Genomic DNA, 24,208 nt, shown 5'->3' on the forward strand with positions numbered 1-24,208 from the left:
TTTCTGAACCTGTACTTTGGCCCAAATATATACAGTTGGGAAGAGAAAACCTCTCCCAGAGCTGAGAACCAATTAGTGATCAGGTCAATCATCCCGACCAACCTGGGACACTGTAAAAACAGATGTGCCAGAGTTTCAGACTCCGCACAGAATGAACACTCCTCCCCAACAGTAGGATCCAGGTGTACCAGATACATGTTGGTGGCTATGGCTCCATGTATTATCCTCCATTGGAGGTCAGCTGTCCTCTTATCAATAGGCAGTTTGTATAATGATCGCCAACAGCCTTTTGGGGAGGCACCTGGACCAAGCACACCCGCCCACCTCGTCGATTTTACCCCTTCCAGGGAAGAGGCATGGGACACCTTTACACATATTCTGTACATGGCCTTCTTTCCCACCTCCTTGAACTCCCCCAGCTCCGGGGTATCGAAGGAAAGCAGCATCCCCACGTCCTCCTCGAATGCCCCCGCCGCAGCACTAACAATCAGTGCAGGGAACACATAATCCAGACCCTCCTTCCACCGATCAGAATTGGAAGTGTCAGTCACATACTGCAGATGAAGTACTGGCAAGGAGTCACAGACCTCAGCGACGACCTTCCTCAGTAGGCGAGACGATCGGATCCCCGCTCTTTCTCCCAGCTCCTCCAACGACCTACTCCTGTTCCGCATCAGATGATCCAGTTTAGTACACCCCACGCCTAACAGGCATGAACGTAGGCTAGCTGAACCCAGAACACGGGACTGGATGGCAGTGTTGTGAAAAAGAGGCTCTTCAAAAAGCCACATCCCTGGTGGCGTGCAGGCCTTACGGGACTTGACCAGAACTCTCCAAGCCTGCATAACAGACTCATAAAATGGAGTCAGGCCAGGCAACTCACCCCCCTCCAGCTTTAAGAGGAAAAGGTGCTTGTCTAAGCCCAAACAGCCCGCTCTCCTCATCAATGTGTAGGCTGTGTCAACCCAGCTAGAACCGTCACTGTACAACAGTCTCTGGGCTGCTTGAACCTGGAAAGCCATGATCCTGGAAGAAATGTCCACCAGGCCTTGCCCACCCTCGTGCAGTGGCAGGTACAGGGCTGAAGCTTTAATCCAATGTTGTCCAGACCAGAAGAAATTGACAAGGGTCCTCTGAAGCTCTTGTATCAGACCCTTTGGTGGCTGTAAAATCATTAGTCTGTGCCACAGGGTAGAGGCAGCAAGATTATTAGCTACCAGTACCCTTCCCCTATAAGACAGCTGGGGCAGCACCCATTTCCACCTAGACAATCTGGCACACACTTTCTCCACTACACCCTCCCAGTTCTTTTTCTGAAAGACATCGGAGCCTAGAAAAAAACCCAAAGTCTTCATCCCATCTCTGCCCCACTGAAGTCCCCCTGGTAACCGTGGAGCGGACCCCATCTGAAGCTGGCCTGCCCACAGCGCTTCACTCTTTCCCCAATTGACTCTAGCTGAGGAGGCCCCCTCATACACCTTTAAAGCGTCTGAGAGAACCTTAACATCCTCACCCCCTGTAATAAAAACTGTTACGTCATCTGCATACGCAGACAGTGCTATCGTGGGACCCTTCATTACACCTGGCACAGAGAAACCAGTAAGCTTTGCTCTTAAAAAACAAAGCATTGGTTCAATCGCCAGACTGTATAACTGCCCTGAAATTGGGCATCCCTGCCTGATGCCCCTTTGGACAGGGATGGGACAACTCAAACCACCCCCCACCTTCACCATACACGAGGCCCCAGCATACAGTAAATTCATCCAAGACTAAAAAACATCCCCAAACCCAAAGGCTTTCATTGTTTTAAACAAGTACTGGTGGTCCACACGATCAAAAGCCTTCTCCTGATCCAAAGAAAGTAAACCCACATTTACATCAGACAGTTTACAAATGTCTAAAACATCTCTTATTAGAAACAAGTTGTCAACAATAGAGCGATCAGGTACACAGTAGGACTGGTCCTTGTGGACCAACAATCCCAGATACTCTTTCAACCTGTTTGAGAGACATTTAGAAACAATTTTATATTTTGCACACAGCAAAGCAACAGGTCTCCAATTTTTTATGAGAGCCAAATCCCCCTTTTTTGGCAACAGTGAAAGTACCGCACGTTGACAAGATACAGGAAGAGAGCCCTCATGAAAAGATTCACACACCACTTCATAAAAATCCTCCCCAATAGACCCCCAAAAGTGCTTATAAAACTCAGATGGTAAACCATCAATGCCAGGGGCTCGGCCTGTTGAGAGCTGCATAACTGCTGTGGACAGCTCTTGCAGTGTAATGTCAGAGTCCAATGCGACTCTTTGCTCAGGTCCCAATTGAGGAAGACCGTGTAACAACTGTTCAGTACACAGAGAGTCACAATCCTCCGCCTTATAGAGGGCAGAATAGAAATCCACGGCATGTTGACGCATTTCACTGTCATCCGTGGTCACCTTCCCATCAGGGAGACGAAGGCAGACCATCTGTTTACGTTGCAATGTCGACTGTCCTAGGTTAAAAAAAAAAGCACTAGGAGCATCCATATCCTTGAGGGAAGCGAAACGAGACCTAATCAAGGCACCCTTCACTCTTTCATGCAGAAACGACCTCAATTCATGTTTCTTGTCCTGTAAGTTCATGACTAGTCCGGGGTCATTCTGAGTGAGCAACTTAAATTCAATAGATTTAATGTCCTGTTCAAGGGCCCTGATAGTCTCTTTAACTTCAATTCGAGACAGAGCAGTATACTGTTGACAAAATAATCGTATTTGGGCCTTCCCAACCTCCCACCATTGTCTCAAGGACTCAAAATTCCCTTTTGTAACCCTCCATTTTTCCCAAAACAACAAAAACCTTTCACAAAACATGACATCATGTAACAATTTAACATTAAAATACCAATAAGATGATGACCTTCGTGGACAGGACAAGTGAATATCAACAGTGACAATATGATGATCAGAGAAACCCACAGGAGTAATGTCACACCTTCCAACCCTACTACAGTATTGCTCAGATACATACAACCTGTCTAACCTTGCTGCACTGACATGACCTTCATTAACTTTTAGCCATGTGTACTGCCTAACTTTTGCATTCCTTACTCTCCACACATCAGAAAGCTCAAACTCAGTTAATAGACCAGACAGACAAATTGCTGACCGCAGGTGAGGTTCTTCAGCGGTGCGATCAACAGTAAAATCCACTGTACAGTTCCAGTCCCCCCCTAAAACCATACACCCCTCTTGGTCACACTGTCTTAAGGTTTCCTTTATTTGATCAAATACAGCAATACGCTCTGTACCCTCATTAGGAGCATAAACATTCAAAAAAAACACAAAAAAAAACATAACATCCACCTTGACCAATAAAACCCGACCCTTGACAATCTCTGTTGTAGATACCACAGTCACCCCTAAGCCTGAAGAAAACAAGATTGCCACCCCAGCACTGAAATTAGTACCATGACTGAGTATATGCTGCCCCTCCCACCACATACCCCAGTCAACCTCATTTTCCTCATCACTATGTGTCTCCTGTAGGAAAACTACATTAAGCCTTTTCTGTTTTATTACTTCTAATACCCAAGCCCTCTTATTCCTGTCCCTTCCTCCATTAATATTGAGAGAACCTACCCTTAGTACCTCCATATAGAAAAGAAAAAGGAAAAGCAGAAGATACCACAGAGAAACCAGACAAAGAGAATAGAACACCCTATGAGGCATAATCATCATCATTATTTAAATTTTCTCTTAACCTGACCACGTTTCCCACCACCTTTTGCTGCTGCAACAGCAGTAACAAATTTCCTCAAGCGAAACCGCTTCTTCTCACTCAACTGGTCTAACCCCACCGTCTTCTGTATCATCACAGCTGACCTCACAAACTTATCAACATCAAAATAATCTGCCAATTTGACAGATTTCCCAAAAGTCTGATCCAGAAACCCATTTACCTCCTCTAGATCGTAAATTGAGTCCTCACCAGCTGATATCGTATCAAGAGAGATATCCATATCCTTCTCCTGATCCTCCTCAACTGAGGCCACAGACCACTGACTCCCCTCTACCACATCCCTTTCAACACTCCCCACTTGCACCCCATCACTCGTACCAGGCATCTCCTCCACTACCTGGGAGACTAGCCCCACCTGAACCCCATTACTCGTAGTGGGCATCTCCTCCCCTACCTGGGAGACTAGCCCCACCTGAACCCCATTACTCGTAGTGGGCATCTCCTCCACTACCTGGGAGACTAGCCCCACCTGAACCCCATTACTCGTAGTGGGCATCTCCTCCACTACCTGGGAGACTAGCCCCCCCTGTACCCCAGCACTCATAGTGGGCATCTCCTCCACTACCTGGGAGACTAGCCCCCCCTGTACCCCAGCACTCATAGTGGGCATCTCCTCCACTACCTGGGAGATTAGCTCCACATGAACCCTCTCCTGTAACCCATTACTTGTAGTGGGCATCTCCTCCACTACCTGGGAGATTAGCTCCACATGTACCCCCTCCTGTCCCACAGCACTCGTACTGGGCAACTCCTCACCAGTCTGAGGAAATGGCCCTTCAGATCCATCCTTACCTTCTACAACAATTTTTTTCTGCTGCATAACATTTCCCTCTGATACAAGTTGCACCTCTGTGCCCTCTACACGGACAACTTGTTCCTCAGCAACAGATGCGTGTGGCTGCTCTACCACTGTCAGCCCACCTCTTCCTACATCAGTGGGCCCAGGCGTTACGAGGACCACCTGCGCCCCTCCCTCTGCCTTCTCCCTTTTCGGGCAAACATGTCACTTATGACCAACATCCCCACACTCAAAACACCATTGACTACCCGTACTAGCATAAGCCATATACAGTCTATTGTCATACTTGACTTTAAACAATAACTCCAAAGTCTGCTCCGGTGAGTCCAAAAACATAAACACCTGTCGCCGAAACGACATTACCTGTTTCAACGCCGGGTGTTTGCAACCCAATGGGACAACCTTAATTGAACTTGCAAACTTCCCAAAGCGCAATAACTCGCGCTCCAATAGCTCATTTGGAATGAACGGCGGTACATTTGAAATCGTTACCCTTGTTGACGGAGAAAAAAGCGGCGTAACTTGAATAAACATTCCTTTAAGAAGTATGCCATGCTCAACCATACGATCAACAAGGCGCTCTTCTTTGAGAAATACCACCACCGCTTTATTCATCCGTGACGCATAAGCAACATTCTCATATCCTACCTTCTCTCCTACGGCGACCAGAACCTCTTCCACCGTGACAGTAGCTTCAGTAACACACCTAAAGCCGTGCCGAAGTGACAGGGACATCCCCACCAAAATTACGGTAATTTCGACACGAAAAACAATATACTTAATTCTACCACAACAAGAAAATAGAAATAATAACCTTAATCATGCATAGAAGAAAAAAGGATATCACCAAGAAAAGGAAAACCCAGGATATCTAACTCTACACAACACTCGCACTTAGCACTCACTCAAACAATTCCCAGCATGCACCAAACACTCCCAGCATGCAGAGAGAGAGAGAGAGAGAGAGAGAGAGAGAGAGAGAGAGAGAGAGAGAGAGAGAGAATGAATACAGAAGGAGGGAAAGAGAGAGAATGAATACAGAAGGGGGAGATAGAGAGAGAGAGAGAGAGAGAGAGAGAGAGAGAGAGAAAGAGAGAGAGAGAATACAGAAGGAGAGAGAGAGAGAGAGAGAGAGAGAGAGAGAGAGAGAGAGAGAGAGAGAGAGAGAGAGAGAGAGAGAGAGAGAGAGAGAATACAGAAGGGGGAGAGAGAGAGAGAATGAATACAGGAGAGAGAGAGAGAGAGAGAGAGAGAGAGAGACTTACAGCAGAGAGAGGACGTAGACATAGAAGCAGAGAAAATATCCCAAGGAGGGACCACCTTGTGGGTTCAGTGTTAGGCATAGTTAATTGAGATATTTTTTGATTAATTCTTTTCCTCAGACAGCCAGGCATTGAAATGCCAGTGATTGCATTATGCACTTAGGTGACAGGGAGGGGTGAGGAAAGGTTAGTACGTCAAATTGAACCGAGCGACTGTGAGGCTCTGCGTTCTAATTGAGTGGTTCTAACGAGAGATGGATCATTAAAGAAAGAACATCACCATGGGTTTGTTAATGCAGCCCAGCCTCGTTATTTTACAGCCAACATAACAAAGACTGTCCATCTCAGGAGCAATTCAAGAGATGAGAGAGAGTGTATGGAGAGAGCGAAAGAGAGAGTGAGGGAGAGAGAGAGAGTAAGACGCAGACCAACACAATGAGCTAATAGGATGTAGATTATTGTATTCCAAATCAAACAGGCTTGGATTAAGGATGATCTAGCCTAGACGAGTTGACATACTGTACTGTAAAGGTGTGTAAGTAAGATGTTTACAGTGTTGCCCTCTGTAGATTACATTGCATGGTATCAAAGGGAGAAGTGTCCCAGAAAAACCCTGCAAAGTCACCCAGTAAATACCTCTCTGTTCACCTCCTATCATTCCCCTCAGATCTCATATCAACACGGTTTGGACTCATTTTCTATGGCGGCTGTGTGTACAGTACATGTGCAGAGAGGTTTCTGCCATTGTAATCCTTGGGCAGGCCGCCTAAACATTTCTTCAGGTCGCCAAAGTCTAAATAGTGTTAAAAAAAGAAAAAAAGAACAATAATATTTTTGGAAATACATTTTAAATGACTATATAAAATATGTAGATAAGATAATGGATTTATATACACAACATGACCAAAAGTTGTGGACACCTGCTGGTTGAAAATCTCACTCCAAAATCATGGGCATTAATATGGAGTTGGTCCCCACTTTGCTGCTATAACAGCCTACACTCTTCTGGGAAAGCTTTCCACTAGATGTTGGAACATTGCTGCAGGGACTTGCTTCCATTCAGCCACAAGAGCATTAGTGAGGTCGGGCACTGATGTTAGGCCTGGCTCGCAGCCGGCGTTCCAATTCATCCTAAAGGTGTTTGATGGAGGTTGAGCTCAGGGCTCTGTGCAGGCCAGTCATGTTCTTCCACACCGATGTCGATAAACCATATCTGTATGGACCTCGCTTTGTGCACACTTAATGGTTCGGGATAGGGCCTTCCCCAAACTGTTGCCACAAAGTTGGAAGCACAGAATCGTCTAGAATGTCATTGTATACTGTAGCGTTTAGATTTCCCTTCACTGGAACTAAGGGGCCTATCCCGAACCACGAAAAAAAGCCCTAGACCATTATCCCTCCTCCACCAAACTTTACAGTTGGCATTATGCATTCGGGCAGGTAGCGTTCTCCTGGCATCCGCCAAACCCAGATTCGTCCGTCGGACTGCCAGATGGTGAAGCGTGATTCATCACTCCAGAGAACGTGTTTCCACTGCTCCAGAGTCCAATGGCGGTGAGCTTTACACCACTCCAGCTGACGCTTGGCATTGCGCATGTGCTGATGTTGCTTCCAGAGGCAGTTTGGAACTCGGTAGTGAGTGCGACCGAGGACAGAATATTTTTACGCGCTTTAGCACTCGCCGGTCCCATTCTGTCAGCTTGTGTGGCCTGCCACTTTGCCGCTGACATGCTGACCACACCGCTCGCGTTACGAGTGCGAGCATTTCAAAAGAAATGTACACATACATGTTATTCAATCATTTCATCCAAACTGCTCGCGCACGTCAACGGGCGTCTGCATAGCCAGGCGCTAAAATAGAACTTTGTTCTATTTTTGACGCTTGACGCGCTGCAAGTCCCGCCTCTCCCATCTCCTCATTGGTTTTTAGGAACATATACCCACATGGGTGATTGAAAGATGAACTGAGATCCACACTCCAGGCCAATTGGTGGTGATAATGCACCTTAAAGTTGGTTGCCAACTGCCATATAAAGTCCACAGAAGAAGAAGAAGAAGAATAAGAAGATTGAAGGAGGAGAGATTACTAGAAACTAACTAGGTTTCCCCTTTTATCTGTGGATTAATTTTTGGAGAAGAGAACACACGATTTTGTATGACTCAAAATGGGTCAAAATTCTACAAAGATCCAGAACAAAAGGACCTTGTGCATTTCAGGCAAAATAACAACCCAATGTTTATATCCCAGGACAAATTATCTAGCAACAGCAAGCTAGCTAGCTAAATGGCCATGAATGTTTCATGGATTTCGACCTGTCCCCAAATTAATATAGTTGGTTCAGAGTTCGTTTTGATATTTCAACCTGCGTGTCCTGATCGCGTCTGGTGTGGATGGACAAAATCAACATGCGCGCGATGGCGCACGTGCCCGCTCAAAATGTTGTTCCTAGACATTTCCACTTCACAATAACAGCACTTACAGTTGACCGGGGCAGCTCTAGCAGGGCAGAAATTTGCCGAACTGACTTGTTGGAAAGGTGGCATCCTATGATGATGCCACGTTGAAAGTCACTGAGTTCTTCAGTAAGGCAATTCTATTGCCAATGTTTGTCTATGGAGATTGCATGGCTGTGTGCTCGATTTTATACACCTGTCAGCAACGGTTGGGGCTGAAAGAGCCGAATCCACTAATTTGTGCACATTCTTTTGTATTTTCCAAAATAAAAGCTAGACAGTCAGGGAGAATTGAAAATTCCAAAAACAATGAATTTAGCAGTATTCATTTTGATACTATTTTTTAGCAAAATAACACATCATTAGCCATGGCAAAATACATAGAATTACAGGAAATTTGCTTTAAAACTTTAACATTTTCTCTCAGTGTCACGGTTTCGGCCGAGGCTGCTCCTTCTCCTTGTTCGGGCAGGCTTCGGCGGTCGTCGTCTCCGGAGTACTAGCTGCCACCATTCTATGTTTCGATGTTTGTTTGGTTTGGTCTGTTTTGTTACACCTGTTCCTTGTTAGTGTTACTTATGTGTCCTATAAGTTCTCTTGGGTTTTGTCATGTGTTGTGTGTAATTGTTCTTTGTCAACTTGGGATGCTAGTTCATTTATTCTCTCGGTATTGTTTTAAGAGAGTTCCGCACAGTGTGCGCCTTTTGTTTTGTACTATTACCGGTGTGCGTAAAGTTCGCTTGCCTGCCGGGTTGTATTTAGCCGTGTTGGCTTGTTCTTTTGTTGTCTTCACTAAAGACGTTAGTACGAAGCCTCTGTGTGTCCTGCGCTTGATTCCACACCACATCTACGCTCAACCTTGACAGAATTACACACCAATCCCCATGGAATCAGCAGGAGCAGCCGCACCTACCGAGGTTATTGAGGAGCGCCTTCGTGGACAGGAGGACAGGATCAACCAGATCGGGCACGCTCTGGATAGAGTGATGAACACCCTCCATCGATGGGAGACCAGCGGGGTACCCACGTCCCCACTTACCACACCACCACCATCGGTCAGTCCACCTGTCCAAATTCCGGAACCCAGTGGCATTCGGCTCTCGCTCCCGAGGGCGTACGACGGCACCGCTGCCGGGTGTCAGGGTTTCCTTTTGCAAGTCGAACTCTACCTCGCCACCGTAGACCCGGCGCCCTCGGGACACGAGAGCGTTTCCGCCCTCATCTCCTGTCTCACCGGCAAGGCGTTGGAGTGGGCCAACGCCGAATGGAGGAGGATAGACGCTGCAACGATCACCTATGCGGAGTTCTCCCGCCGCTTCCGGGCAGTGTTCGACCATCCACCTGAGGGGAAGGCGGCGGGGGAGCGTCTATTCTACCTCCGGCAGGGGATGAGGAGCGCTCAAGAGTTTGCACTGGAGTTCCGGACTCTAGCGGCAGATGCAGGGTGGAATGAGCGGGCCCTCATAGACCACTTCCACTGCAGCCTCCGGGAGGACGTCCGTAGAGAGTTGGCGTGCAGGGACACCACTCTCACGTTTGACCAATTGGTTGACATGGCCATTCGGCTAGACACCCTGCTTGCCACCCGCGGACGTCCTGGGTGGGGGTCGCCCATTCCACCCTCCAGCACCTTCGAGCCGAGTCCCATGGAGCTCGGGGGTGCTGGCGCTAGAGAACGGAGGAGAAGGAGTCCGAGGGGGGCCGTCCCCTGCACCAACTGTGGCCGTGGAGGGCACACTGCGGCGAGGTGCTGGGGAGGGTCTCCAGGAGGACGAGACGGCAGGCCACACACTGGGGAGTCCTCCCAGGTGAGTAGGCGCCCCACTTACCCAGAGCTCTCTGTCGTGCACCTAACCATACCTGTTTGTTTTTCACAGGTTGCACCTCGTTCCCAGCATAAGGCGCTAGTAGATTCAGGCGCAGCTGGGAATTTTGTAGATCGAAAATTTTGTATAGAGTTAGGGATCCCTCTCCTTCCGGTTAATAATCCCTTCCCTGTACATGCCCTAGATAGCCGTCCGTTGGGATCCGGGTTGATTAGGGAGGTCACAGCGCCACTTAGGATGGAGACGCAGGGGGGTCATGAGGAGACGATTCAGCTATATCTGATCGACTCTCCTGCGTATCCGGTGGTGCTGGGGCTTCCCTGGTTGATTACTCATGATCCCACCATTTCGTGGCGAGAGAGGGCTCTTAAGGGGTGGTCTGCCCAGTGTGTGGGGCTATGTCTGGGTGTTTCCGTAGGGGCGACCTCGGTGGAGAGTCCAAACCAAATGCCCACAATGCACGTTCCCCCCGAGTATGAGGATTTAGCACTCGTGTTTAGCAAGGCGAGGGCAGCGCGATTGCCACCTCATAGACAGGGGGATTGTGCGATAGACCTCCAGGCAGGAGCTGCGCTCCCGCGGAGCCATGTGTATCCTTTGTCACAAGAGGAGAAGAGGGCGATGGAGACATACATTGCCGAGTCTCTGAGACAGGGATACATACGGCCCTCCACTTCCCCTGCGTCCTCGAGCTTCTTTTTTGTGAAGAAAAAAGATGGAGGTTTGCGCCCGTGTATTGATTACCGCGGTCTCAATCAGATTACTGTGAAATATAGTTATCCACTCCCTCTGATTGCGACTATGACGGAGTCATTACACGGGGCACGGTTCTTCACAAAATTGGACCTCAGGAGCGCATACAACTTGGTGCGCATTAGGGAGGGCGATGAATGGAAGACAGCATTTAGTACCACCTCAGGTCATTACGAGTATCTCGTCATGCCATACGGGTTAATGAATGCTCCGTCAGTCTTCCAATCCTTTGTGGATGAGATTTTCCGGGACATGCAGGGGCAGGGAGTGGTCGTGTACATAGACGATATTCTGGTGGACAGTTCTACCCGAGCCGAGCATGTAGCCCTTGTGCGCCGAGTGTTGAGGAGGCTGTTGGAGCATGACCTGTATGTCAAGGCAGAGAAATGTCTGTTCTTCCAGGAGTCGGTCTCCTTTTTGGGTTATCAGTTGTCCGCGTCAGGGGTGAAGATGGAGGTTGACCGTGTGTCAGCCATGCGTAATTGGCAAACCCCAACCACGGTTAAAGAGGTGCAGCAGTTCTTGGGCTTTGCGAATTACTACCGGAGGTTTATCCGGGGTTTTGGACAGGTGGCAGCTCCCATAACGTCCCTTCTGAAGGGGGGTCCGGTGCGCTTGCGGTGGTCAGCTGAGGCGAACAGGGCTTTTGGGAGACTGAAGGACCTGTTTACTTCAGCTCCGGTGCTGGCGCATCCGGATCCCGCTTTACCATTCCAAGTGGAGGTGGACGTGTCAGAAGCCGGTATCGGGGCCGTTCTCTCGCAACGGTCCGGCACACCACCTAAACTCCGCCCCTGTGCTTTTTACTCGAAAAAGCTCAGTCCGGCGGAGCGAAATTATGACGTAGGGGACAGGGAGCTGTTAGCTGTGGTATAGGCCCTAAAGGTGTGGAGGCATTGGCTTGAGGGGGCTCAACACCCTTTTCTCATTTTGACTGACCACCGTAACCTGGAATACATTCGGGCAGCTAGGAGACTAAATCCTCGCCAGGCTCGGTGGACTATGTTTCTAGCCCGGTTCGTGTTTAAAATCACTTACATCCCTGGGTCCCAGAACGGAAAGGCAGACGCCCTGTCTCGGCGGTATGACACAGAGGAGAGGTCTGTTGAGCCCACTCCCATACTACCGAAGTCTTGTCTGGTGGCACCGGTGGTGTGGGAGGTCGATACGGAGATCGAGCGGGCGTTACGCACCGACCCTAGCCCTCCACAGTGTCCGGTGGGTCGGACGTACGTTCCGCTCGAGGTTCGGGATCGACTCATTTATTGGGCTCACACGTCACCCTCCTCTGGGCATCCAGGTATTGGCCGGACAGTGCACTGCCTTAGCACAAAGTACTGGTGGCCAACGTTAGCCAGGGATGTGAGGGTTTATGTCTCCTCCTGCTCGGTGTGTGCCCAGTGTAAGGCGCCCAGACACTTGCCCAGGGGTAAGTTACAACCCCTGCCCGTTCCACAACGACCCTGGTCGCACCTCTCGGTGGATTTTGTTACAGACCTTCCCCCCTCACAGGGGAATACCACCATCCTGGTCGTTGTGGATCGGTTCTCGAAGGCCTGTCGTCTCCTTCCCATGCCGGGTCTCCCTACTGCCCTACAGACCGCTGAGGCACTATTCACCCACGTCTTCCGGCATTACGGGGTACCCGAGGATACAGTGTCTGATCGAGGCCCCCAGTTTACCTCCAGAGTCTGGAGAGCGTTCATGGAGCGTTTGGGGGTTTCGGTGAGCCTTACCTCGGGGGTACCACCCGGAGAGCAATGGGCAGGTCGAACGTGTAAACCAGGATGTGGGTAGGTTTCTGAGGTCGTATTGCCAGGGCCGGCCGGAGGAGTGGGCGAGGTATGTTCCCTGGGCCGAGATGGCACAGAACTCTCTCCGCCACTCCTCCACTAAACTAACTCATTTCCAGTGTGTGTTAGGGTACCAGCCGGCTCTGGCACCTTGGCATCAGAGCCAGATCGAGGCCCCTGCGGTGGATGAGTGGGTGCGGCGCTCGGAGGAGACGTGGAACGCTGCACACGTCCATCTGCAGCGGGCCATCCGTCGACATAAGACGAGCACCGATCTCCACCGCAGTGAGGGGCCGGTGTACACACCGGGAGATCGAGTCTGGCTCTCGACCAGAAACCTGCCCCTCCGCCTGCCCTGCCGGAAGCTGGGTCGGCGGTTTGTGGGGCCTTTTAAAGTCCTGAGGAGATTGAACGAGGTGTGTTACAGGTTACAACTGCCAATTGATTACAAGAATATTAACCCCTCGTTCCATGTCTCTCCTCAGGCCGGTGGTAGCTGGTCCACTCCAGGACTATGAGATAGAAGAGACTCCTCCGCCCCCGCTAGACATCGAGGGGGCTCCGGCGTACACTGTTCGGTCCATCCTGGTTTCGAGACGCCGGATGGGGGGTCTCCAATATCTCGTGGAGTGGGAGGGGTACGGCCCGGAGGAGCGGTGCTGGGTGCCGAGGAGGGACATCTTAGACCCGTCTCTTCTGACCGAGTTCCATCGTGGTCATCCCACGCGCCCTGCTCCGCGTCTTCCTGGTCGTCCTCGAGGCCGGGGTCGGCGCACGGCTGGAGCCGCGCGTCAAGGGGGGGGGTACTGTCACGGTTTCGGCCGAGGCTGCTCCTTCTCCTTGTTCGGGCAGGCTTCGGCGGTCGTCGTCTCCGGAGTACTAGCTGCCACCGTTCTATGTTTCGATGTTTGTTTGGTTTGGTCTGTTTTGTTACACCTGTTCCTTGTTAGTGTTAATTATGTGTCCTATAAGTTCTCTTGGGTTTTCATGTGTTGTGTGTAATTGTTCTTTGTCAACTTGGGATGCTAGTTCATTTATTCTCTCTGTATTGTTTTAAGAGAGTTCCGCACAGTGTGCGCCTTTTGTTTTGTACTATTACCGGTGTGCGTAAAGTTCGCTTGCCTGCCGGGTTGTATTTAGCCGTGTTGGCTTGTTCTTTTGTTGTCTTCACTAAAGACGTTAGTACGAAGCCTCTGTGTGTCCTGCGCTTGATTCCACACCACATCTACGCTCAACCTTGACACTCAGCTCCATGGCAGAATATGTAGAATCACAGGAAATTTGCTTTAAAACTGCTATATTTTCTGTCAGCTGCAGGCAAAATGTGTCGAATTGCAAGAAATGAGCTTTATAATGGCAAGAATTCCTCTCACTTCCACAGAGAAATGTGTAGAATGACAGGAAGTTGGCTTAAAAAGGCAACAATTTCTCTACACCGCCTGTAAAATGTTATATATTTTTTGCTGCAGCAAACAGGTCGACCGCGCCCATTACCACGCCCCCTGCCACGTCCCTCTGCCATGCTAAGCCTCTTTTCGATCCAGAAAAAAAAACTGACGTGTGCGTGTGCTTGCCTGTGTGAGGCAATCTTATGTGATCAATTTCATCCTCAAGGACGTTTACAAAATAAGGACTTTACAGAGTAATTGAGCATCCATCCATTCTATACTGAACAAAAATATAAACTCAACATGCAACAATTTCAAAGATTTTAGTTACAGTTCATATAAGGAAATCAGTCAATTGAAATAAATTCAGTAGTCCCTCATTTTTGTTCAGTGTATAAAGTGCCATTGTAATGGGTATTGACTGTCTGTGTGCCAACCACAGCAGCCCATTCACTTTCCCACAGCCTCAGTCTTCAAACCCTCATTGACTTTTGTATTTATGTTGATCTGGCTGAATACATTTCCAACCCCCTTCTATCCATTCCATACATATGTTGAGAGCTAATAAAAGGTGTAGATATTGATTGTTTTTCAGAGGACAGAGCAGTGCGCCCTTTAAATGCCAAAGTGGGAATCAGCCCTCAATCCATCAGCCTTCAGACAAAGAGAAGGCCAGAGTAGGGAAGAGTTTGTATAACTAACTTTACCTGCAATATGCCTAACTCTATCAACTTTCGCACCAGCTCCTTCTCACCCCCCCAAAAAAACATTAATCTGTGGCATCAAGCTCCCTATAAGGGCTGTCACGACTTCCTCCGAGGCTGCCTCCTTGTTCAGGCAGGCTTCGGCGTTCGTCGTCACCGGCCTTCTAGCCACTGCCGCTCCTCATCTCATCATTCCATTTGTTTTGTCTTGTTTATTACACACACCTGGTTCATATCCCCTCATCAGTACCTGTATAAGTGTTCCCTCTGACCCCTTGTCCTTGTGTGTGATTGTATATTGTGAGATTAGTGAAGCTCGGTGGAGCTCCTTGTATTTTGTATCACCGGGTTATTTTCCCCGTGTGCCTTCTTGGTTTCAGTGCGCCTGTTTTGTTTACTGGACTGTTTTGACGCTTTATTGCGTAACTCCGGAATAAATCCTGTTATTCTGTGATTTACATTCCTGCGCCTGACTCCTTCAAATCACCACATCACAGAATCACACACCCGCCATGGAGTCAGCAGGAGAGGAGCACATGCCTGGAGTCGTGGCACGGGTCCGGGAGCATTCGACGATGCTAGCCAGCTTGGGAGAAGCGATGGATCGGGTTCTCCAGGTCGTCCAATGCCTGGAGAGGAGAGGACCCGATCTGTCAGGACCAGCTGGGCAACCGGATCCAGCCACCCACACCCCAGCACCCAGATGGATCCATATCTCCCGACCACGGGCTTTTGATGGGGCAGCTGCTCTCTGCCAGGGATTCCTCCTACAACTGGAGCTATATTATTCAAACATCAGCCCGGCTCCATCTCGTCTCCTGTCTCTCGGGGAAAGCCCTGGAGTGGGCCAACGTGGTTTGGAGTGAAGGAGACGCTTTGGACAACTATGGGGAGTTCGCTCGCCTCTTCCGGGCATTCTTCGGCCACCCGCCCGACGGTAGAGAGGTGGGCGAGCGGCTGGTCCACCTGAGACAGAGGACAAGGACCACGCAGGACTTCGCCCTGGAGTTTCGGACTCTAGCGACTGGGTCCGGATGGAACGAGCGGGCCCTCATCGACCACTTCCGGTACCATCTGCAATAGGACGTCCGAAGGGAGCTAGCCTGCCCGGACACCATGTTGTCCTTCAACCAACTGGTGGACATGGCCATTAGGTTGGACAACCTGCTGGCTGCTATAGGACATCCTGGAAGGGGTCCCCCCCCCCACCACAAACCGGATCACGAGATGATGGAGCTGGGTGGACGGCGATCCGGGAGAGCAGAGGACGACAGCGCCAGAGGACATTCTCCTTCACGATGTCTTCAGCATTCTTTTGGGTCTGGAGGCGGCAGGCAGGGCACTCCCGCGTCACCCCAGATATCGAACACCCACACTTGTTCAGAGCCCTCTGCTGCGCACTGTACCCTACCCATCCACCTTCCTGATTACATTGGAGTTCCCCAGTGTAAGGCGCTGGTCGATTCAGGCGCAGCTGGGAACTTTATGGACAGGTCATTTTCACATATCTAGGCATTACACTGGTTCCCCTATCCATTCCACTCCCCATCAGAGCACTTGACAGTCGACCATTAGGGTCAGGGTTCATTAGGGAAGTTACAGCACCAGTCACTATGGTTACACACGAGATTCATCGAGAGCAAGTCACTTTTTTGATTATTGAGTCTCCTGATTTCCCTGTTGTGTTAGGACTTCCCTGTTTAGCACTACACAACCGCCGCAGAGGGTTCTCAAGGGCTGGTTGCGAGAGTGTCAGGGTATTTGTCTAGGTGTTTCCGTTGGTGCAACCATGGTGGAAAGTCCAGACAGTACCTCCACCGTGCGCATTCCCACCGAATACCTCAATTTGTTGCACATGTTTTCCAAAACGCAGGTGACCAAATTACCACCTCATCGGGCGGGGGATTGCGCGATAAACCTCCAGGTAGACGCTGTGCCTCCCAGGAGTCATGTGTATCCCTTGTCGCAGGCTGAAATGGAGGCTATGGAGACATACGTCTCCGAGTCCCTGTGCTAGGGGTTCATACATCCCTCCACTTCACCCGCCTCCTCGAGTTTCTTTTTTGTGAAGAAGAAAGACGGAGGTCTGCGCCCTTGCATTGATTACCGAGCACTGAACAAGGGGACAATACGTTATAGTTATCCTCTACCCCTCATTCCATCTGTGATCGAGTCAATGCACGGTGCGCGCTTCATCACAAAATTAGATCTCTGGAGTGCGTACAACCTGGTGCATGTCCGAGAGGGGGACGAGTGGAAGACAGCATTGAGCACCACCACGGGGCATTACGAATACCTGGTGATGCCTTACGGTTTGATGAATGCTCCATCCGTCTTCCAGTCCTTTGTGAACGAGGTGTTTCGGGACATGCTTGGTCGCGGTGTAGTGGTCTACATCGATTACATTTTGGTGTATTCCGCTACGCACGCCGAGCATGTGTCCCTGGTTCGCAAAGTGCTGGCCCGACTGTTGGAACATGACCTTTATGCCAAGGCAGAAAAGTGTCTGTTTTTCCAACAGTCCGTCTCCTTCCTCGGATACTGCATTACCACCTCAGGTGGGGAGATGGAGGGAGATCGCATTTCAGCCGTGCGTAATTGGCCGACTCCAACCACGGTTAAGGAGGTGCAGCGCTTTATTGGCATTGCCAACTACTATCGGTTTATCTGGGGCATTGGCATGGTCGCAGCTCCCATCATATCACTGTTGAAGGGTGGACCATCCTGGCTCCGCTGGTCTGCTGAGGCTGACAGGGCCTTCAGTAACCTGAGGGTTCTGTTCACCTCAGCCCCGGTACTGGCCCATCCTGATCCATCACTACCATTTATAGTGGAGGTGGATGCGTCCGAGGTAGGGATAGGCGCTGTCCTATCTCAACGCTTGGGCACGCCACCCAAGCTCCGCCCCTGTGTCTTCTTCTCCAAGAAGCTCAGCCCGGCGGAGCAGAACTACGACGCTGGTGATCGGGAGCTGTTGGCTGTTGTCCGAGCCCTGACCGTGTGGAGGCACTGGCTCGAGGGGGCGAAACACCCTTTCCTCGTCTGGACGGACCACCGTAGCCTGGAGTACATCCGGGCAGCGAGGAGGCTGAACCCTCGCCAGGCCAGGTGGGCCCTATTCTTCACCCGGTTTGACTTCACACTATCTTACATCCCGGGTACAAAGAACGTGAAGGCAGACGCACTGTCACGGCTGTACGAACCAGAGGAGAGGCCCATAGACAACACCCCCATACTCCCGGCCTCATGCATTGTGGCGCCGGTAGTATGGGCGATGGACGCGGACATAGAGCGGGCATTACGCACAGAGCCATCTCCACCTCAGTGTCCAGCTGGGCTGCAGTGCGTGCCGTCTCTTGTCCGTGACGGTCTGATCTACTGGGCACACTGGGGAACTACTGTGTAATCAGGAAAGTGGATGTGTAGGGTATAGTGCGCAGCAGAGGGCTCTGAACGAGTGTGGGTGTTCGATACCTGGGGTGACGTGAGAGTGCCCTGCCTGCCACCTCCAGACCCAAAATCCACTCTCCCGGATCGCCGCTCCACCCAGCTCCATCAGCTCATGATCCGGATGGCCATGTCCACCAGTTGATTGAAGGACAACATGGTGTCCTGGCAGGCTAGCTCCCTTCGGACGTCCTCTCGTAGATGGCACCGGAAGTGGTCGATGAGGGCCTGCTTGTTCCACCCAGACCCAGCCACTAGAGTCCGAATCTCCAGGGCTAAGTCCTGCGCGGTCCTCGTCCCCTGCCTCAGGTGGATCAGCTGCTCGCCACCCTCTCTGCCTTTGGGCGGGTGATCGAAGACGGCCAGAGAGAGGCGAGCGAAATCCCCGTAGTTGTCCAAAGCGGCTCCTCCTTCACTTCAGACCGCGTTGGCCCACTCCAGGGCTTCCCCAAGAGGCAGGAGACGAGGGCAGACACCTTCTCCTGCTCCGATGGAGCCGGGTTGATATTCGAATAGTACAACTCCAGTTGTAGGAGGAATACCTGGCAGAGAGCATCTGTCCCGTCAAAATCCTGTGGTCAGGATATATGGATCCCTCTGGGTGCTGGGGTGTGGGTGGCTGGATCCGGTCGGCCAGCTGGTCCCGAAAGATCGGGTCCTCTCCTCTCCAGGCGTTGGACGACCTGGAGAACCCGATCCATCGCTTCTCCCAAGCTGGCTAGCATCGTCGAATGCCCACGGACCCGTGCCACGACTCCAGGCATGTGCTCCTCCCCTGCTGACTCCATGGCGGGTGTGTGATTCTGTGATGGGTGATTTGAAGGAGTCAGGTGCAGGAGGGTAAATCACAGAATAACAGGATTTATTCCGGAAAACAGAGTTATGCAGTAATGCGTCAGAACAGTCCAGTGCGCACTGGAACCAACAAGGCACACGGGGAAAATAACCTGGCGATACAAAATACAAGGAGCTCCACCGAGCTTCACTATCCTCACAATAAACAATCACACACACAAACAAGGGGGCAGAGGGAACACTTATACAGGTACTGATGAGGGGATATGAACCAGGTGTGTGTAATGAACAAGACAAAACCAATGGAATGATGAGATGAGGAGCGGCAGTGGCTAGAAGGCCGGTGACGACGAACGCCGAAGCCTGCCCGAACAAGGAGAGGTGGCAGCTTCGGAGGGAGTCATGACAGGTGCGTAGCTATCAGTCTGGTTACCTGTCAGCCCCGTGCACAGGCTCCGTGTGACAACGATGGCCTCTGTGTGTTTTTTTCACACAACTCCCAAACTTCAAACGAGTGTGTGTGATGTGTGTGTGATTGCGTGTGTGTATGCATGCGTGCGTGTTTATGTGTGTGTGTGTGTGTGTGTGTTTGTGTGTGTGTGTGTGTGTGTGTGTGTGAGTGTGTGTGTGTATGCATGCATGCGTGTTTATGTGTGTGTGTGTGTGTGTGTGTTTGTGTGTGCGTGAGTGTTTGGCGGCAAAGAGAGAGGATGTGAGAGGAAGAGAGCGGTGTGGTGTGTTTCTCTGCTAGCAGATGAGCTGCTGCAGGAGGAGCTGGGTGAGCAGCAGGTGGTCAGTTAATAAGACTGTTCTCCTTTTGGAGAAACAGGATGTACTTCATATAGGGTTGATGTGTTTCTGTGTCGATTGGGAATACAGTACATCACATTTTCTGCTGTGTGCGTTTGTGAGTTTATCTTATGCTTTGTTAATGTGAATAAAGCTGTTGGTTATGTGTATCTGTTAGACTTGTAAATCTGTTAGGATACGACTTACCATATCTGATTTCCTGTTGTTGCATCTTGCCCATCTGTGACTGCACAGAGCTGTGTATGCTCTCTACTCTGTGTTGGTAACGGTGATTCTTCTGTTAATCTTTAATTGGTGTGTCACACTGGTCATGGATGATGATGATATATGCTATTATCGTCCACCAGTCAGCACCACCTGCACAAGCTCTGTGTGCTCCACCCCTTAATTGTCTACTGGATAGCGGTTGCCATGGCATCTCCCTGGGAGACGGGCATAGATCAGAGCAGAGTTACCTTAATTAGAGGAGACTGCGTGTGATGATGCGGTGGAACCTCAGGGCGGCGGGCCGGTAGGAGGTGGATGCTCCAGGGGTCCAGAGCTGAAGCTGGGACCCCCCTCTTCCTCCTCCTCCCTACCTCTCCCCGTTACAACCACAGCCAGTAAACATATGTGATTTTTTTTTTTATATGCACAGAGAAAAACAACAGATAACCACAGGTGATTACACATTTTTTGTTAATACCACCCAATGGGTACGTTTAGCTTTTTCAATGTTGTTAGAATGAGCATGTAAGGATGGAGAACGTGGAAAATGTTCTCATTAGTTTTATGTTCATGTATTGTTTACTGTCTTTGTGAGTGTAGAGAATATGTGTAGAGTCTCATTGCCTGCGGAACTCCAAGCCCTCCAGAAATATCACAACAATAGTATCCCTATCTGTGACATTCTGTTGTGGAGGATTATAATGAGTGAAAACGAGGAATTCACATTAGTGTCATTGAACAAGTGAGAAGATCAGGGTGTGGAATTTAGACTGCTGTGATACAGTGGTTCCCACAGGACTTTCTGAATGGCTGTTTGATATTTGCTTTTAAAAAGGTTGTCATTTCATTTCACAGGGGGATAGGCCTATCAGAGCCTATTTAAAGAGGATTTGGTGGTGAAAGCTCAAAATGTGAATGCAGTTACTCATAAAAGTATTGACTGTCATTTTCTTTGTTCTATTCTGAATTAGTTGACCCACAGATACTTTCATACCCATTAATTCTCTCACACACACACACACACACATTCCCATTCCCATGGTTATGGTTATGCATCATCTCTGTATGCAGTCATTTATTTTGTTGTTCCTCTGTTTGAATTTGCTAAACACCCTGGCTAGATGTGACACGTTCATTATCATCCTGAGTGGTGTGTGGGCCTGGTGGGCCAGGGAAAGAGGGTTCTCTACTCTGCATCTCAGATCTGATATAATCATAGGTCTGTGTGTGTGTGAGAGGGGCTCTGCTCTGTTCCCTCTGAGAAGTGAGGGGCCATTATGACCTGTGATTTTCCGTTCAAATATTTTTTATTGAACACACACAAGAATGGTGTATAGGTATGAAAGACACGTGTACAGTTCTTATCTAAACATAAGAGAACAGACATAAACAACAAGACCCAGAGTTCTGGGCACAAAACAAATATTACAAAACACGACATACAGAACAGGGACAGGTAGAAAGAAAAAGGGTAGATGTAACCCCCCCACTTATACCCCCCTTTATCCCCCCCCCCCCCCCTTATTCCACCCTATTCCCCTCCCGACTGCTCGGGTGGCGGGGCCAGCACACGCTGCCCAAAGGTAGATTACAATATGACAATTGAGAGTGCGTTAAAAAGTACAAATTCACAGCGCCGACTGGTCCAAATAAGAGAGGAAAGGCTGCCAGATTTGATCAAATGTTGATAATTTATTGTTCAGAATATATCTAATTCTTTCTAAGTGTACAGTGTTTGCCAATTCGCTGAGCCATAATTTGGTAGAGGGCGCTTCCCTCCTTTTCCAAAACAACAAGATTATTTTTTTTGCCGAAATGAGACTGTAAGAGATGAGTTGTTTTTGGGAGTTGGTTAATCCGTTTAGGGAATCGGACACTCCCAGGATTATCAGAAGCGGGTCTGGGTCTATTGAAGTCTCCAGAACTTCAGAGAGGACCCCAAAAATTCCACACCAATAACCATACAGGCTAGAGCATAGGGCAAAGCAGTGGAGTAGTGTACCCTGCTCAGCCTGACATTTATCACACATAGGGGATGTATCAGGAAATATCCTATGCAGTTTAGTTTTGGAATAGTGTAATCTGTGTAATACCTTAAATTGTATGAGACGATGTCTGGAGTTAATGGAGCAGGTGTGGATATACTCCAAGCTATCCTCCCAGTCTGCCACCGAAATATCAGTCCCTAGTTCTTCCTCCCATTTTGCCTTAATGGCATCAGTAGAGGGTGTGCTAACAGATTGAAAAGCGTCATATAGACGAGATATCAGTTTGTCTGAGGTGGGGCATATTTTTATGCATCCGTCAAACATGGAAGGTTTAGCATTCCCAAATGTTGGGAGGTGTTTTCTAACATAGTCTCTAATTTGTAGGTATCTGAAAAAGTTACTTCTGGGAAGGTTATACATTTCCCTCAGCGATTCAAAGGAAGCAAAGGTCCCTCCCATATATAAATCCCCTATGGTACTTATCCCCAACTCTCCCCATCGCTCAAAGGTGTTATCAAGGTTAGAGGGGGCAAAGGAGGGATTCCTGGCAACAGGGAGCATGAATGATATGGGTCTAATCTCAAGTGGACTTTAATTTGATTCCAGATTCGGACTGTGCTATGTATAATAGGATTGTTACGGTAAAGTGACATCTCCAGATTGACAGGTGACAAAATCACAGCACCAATAGAGAAGGGGTGACACTCCTCACGCTCCATACTAAGCCAGCTGGATGGCGGGGGTGCGTCATCCAGCAAAAACGTAACAGTGCGGAGGTTAGCGGCCCAATAGTAAAATATAAAATTTGGGAGAGACAAACCTCCTTCCATCTTGGATTTACATAGGTGTTTTTTTACCTATCCTGTGTGTTTTATAATCCCAGATGAAAGGATTGATAATAGAGTCCAGTTGTTTATGAAAGGATTTAGGTATAAATACTGGGATGTTCTGGTATAGGTAGAGCAGTTGTGGGAGGAAGACCATTTTAATGGCATTAATTCTTCCGAGCAGAGAAATTGGGAGAGTTCTCCAAAATTTTGCCTTGAGATTTTGCATCAGAGAGGGGAAATTATCTTTAAATAGTAAGGAGTATTGTTTGGTAACTACAATTCCAAGGTAGATACATTTTTCTATTACATTTCTATGACCTGTGATTTTAAGAGGGAGCAGGCTGCAGTGCTCACTGAGAGGAGGCCCTCCATACCAGGGCAGAGTGGAACAGAGAGGGGGTGAGTGGAGCAGAGAGGGGGTGAGTGGAGCAGAGAGGGGGTGAGTGGAGCAGAGAGGGGGGGTGAGTGGTGCAGAGAGAAGGTGAGAGTGGACACAGATAGAAGGAGATGAGTATGGAATAAAGGGATATTGTGGGAGACCTGGAAGAGGAGGCAGCAGTACAGTTTCCAATGGTTTTGGAATAGTTTTTGTAATCTGGTACTGTCAAATCAGTGATGGGTTTAATAAGCAAGTAGGGATGCATTCAGATTGACTTCCTCAGCACTCATTCTTTGTCATATCTCTGCCTGGCCTCTTCTCCTCTTCTCCACTTCTCTCTTTTCTAGGTTGCTTTGCCACTGTCTTCCTTCATTTGCTCCTCTCATTCTTCTCTCCCTCATTTCTCTGTATGTGTCTGTATGTGTGTTTGGCACTGAGTCATGTTCTGAGCAGTAAGCAGGTCAAAACCTCTGTCAGCATCTGTGCAGCAGGCTACAGGGACACGGGTGTGGTACTTTTATATCTGTACATGACGGGGAAAAGAGGAAGAAATGGTTTTGTATTCCGAGCTTTAGCTCCCTGTCTGAAAGTATTACAGTTCATTCTCCTGCTTCTCTGGATTAGTGCAATGCTGCAGTCACAACTCTGAGTACTAATAGAGTGCTAATCCTCCTCTCCCACCCCTCCTCTCCTCTTTCCCCTTGACCTTTCCAACCCCTCCCTCTACTCTGTCTTCTAGCAATCCACCCATCCATCCATATATTAATCAATATGCCCATCCATCCATCGTTCCATCCACCCATCTATTTTCAGACACTCTGCAGGGAGTGATACATTGTATTTCTCTCCTCGGTATCTGACAGGGATGTGCAGTGGCATTAAGACAGACATCTGTTCGGGTTTGGCTCCATCTCTCGCTACTCTCTTTTCCCTGCCTTTTAAACTGTCTGGTAACCGCAGTGTTTCAGCAGGATGGCCCTGTTTGCTTAG

At 49.3% G+C, this 24,208-nt stretch overlaps 1 protein-coding gene across 1 annotated transcript in view; it reads left to right on the forward strand.

The window, feature by feature from the left end:
• LOC311147974 (kelch domain-containing protein 8B-like) overlaps positions 1-24,208 on the forward strand; it is a gene marked incomplete at both ends in the record, with an annotated part of 119,031 nt that overhangs the window by 39,065 nt on the left and 55,758 nt on the right. The window lies entirely within an intron of this gene.

Source organism: Coregonus lavaretus (assembly GCF_964263955.1).
Source record: "Coregonus lavaretus genome assembly, chromosome: 20".
Taxonomy (NCBI): domain Eukaryota; kingdom Metazoa; phylum Chordata; class Actinopteri; order Salmoniformes; family Salmonidae; genus Coregonus; species Coregonus lavaretus.